The sequence below is a fragment of the Mustela erminea genome, chromosome 20 (genome assembly GCF_009829155.1).
Source record: "Mustela erminea isolate mMusErm1 chromosome 20, mMusErm1.Pri, whole genome shotgun sequence".
Taxonomy (NCBI): Eukaryota; Metazoa; Chordata; class Mammalia; order Carnivora; family Mustelidae; genus Mustela; species Mustela erminea.
Genome location: NC_045633.1, coordinates 144,151 through 145,305, shown reverse-complemented (window position 1 = coordinate 145,305; position 1,155 = coordinate 144,151). Strand labels below are relative to the sequence as shown.

The following is a 1,155-nucleotide window of genomic DNA, read 5'->3' as shown; positions in this document are numbered from 1 at the left end:
CCAGGGCACCTTCTAAAATAGCCACTTGGAGTTGAGCCCTTAAAAAGTTAGTGACCTCTGTCCAATCACATAGATGGTTGCTTAGATAGGTGCTACCCTGCTCTCTCTCTCCTGTGGTCATGACCCAGGACAGAAGGCTGCCCTTCCCCCAGTTGATTGCCCCTCCACGTCTGAGATTTGTAAGTAATAAATCTTGTGGCTTTACTTTCTTTTCGTGGGTGTACTGAAATTTCAATCAAAATGACCCCAGGAGTGCTCGCTTCAGCAGCACACATACTAAAAATTGGAACAATACAGAGAAGATTAGCATGGCCCCTGCGCAAGGATGACATGCAAATTCGTGAAGCGTTCCATATTAAAAAAAACAATGACCCCAGGAGTTTTCAGTTCCCTGAAGTCGGAGCTTGGATGCTGAGAGAACTATCTACTGATTCTGTGTGGGTGGCTTGTGCCAGCATAATCATAAACTGCATATTCGTAATTTAATACACCATTTACTGGCCCTCCAACACAAGAATATGATACATTATATCATATAGTATAATATAGTGACTGTACATATAGTCACAAGACTATGATACATTATATATTATGTATCTATATAGAGATACATATATATAATATACATTATATAGATATTTGATCTGTACATGCAAGAGAATGATTTTGAAGCCCTACTTCACAAGAACATACAAAAATTAACTCAGAGTGGATCATAGAGTTAGATGTAAAAGCTAAAACTGTAAAACTCTTAGAGTCTTCATGACTATGGATTAGGCAATATTTTCCTATATATGACACCAAAGCAGATGCAGCAAAAGAAAAAAAAATATAAGCTGCATGCCACCAAAATTAACACCTTTTGTGTTTCAAGGGACATCACAGAGAAAGTGAATAACAATCCACGGAATGGAAAAAATATTTTGCCAAATACCTGATAAGAGACTTGTACCTAGAATATATAAATAACTGTGGTAACTTAAAAATAAAAAGACAGGGACGCCTGGGTGGCTCTGTTGGTTGGACGACTGCCTTTGGCTCAGGTCATGATCCTGGAGTTCCGCGATCGAGTCCCGCATCAGGGTCCCAGCTCCATGGGGAGTCTGCTTCTCCCTCTGACCTCCTCGCTCATGTTCTCTCTCACTGTCTCTCTCT

The 1,155-nt window shown here is 40.2% G+C and overlaps 1 non-coding gene across 1 annotated transcript; it reads left to right on the top strand.

The window, feature by feature from the left end:
- Positions 1–252: 252 nt before the first annotated feature.
- LOC116581560 lies at positions 253–360 on the top strand. The gene has a single exon (XR_004282106.1). It is a non-coding gene; the product is annotated as a U6 spliceosomal RNA (small nuclear RNA).
- The last annotated feature ends 795 nt before the right edge of the window (positions 361–1,155 follow it).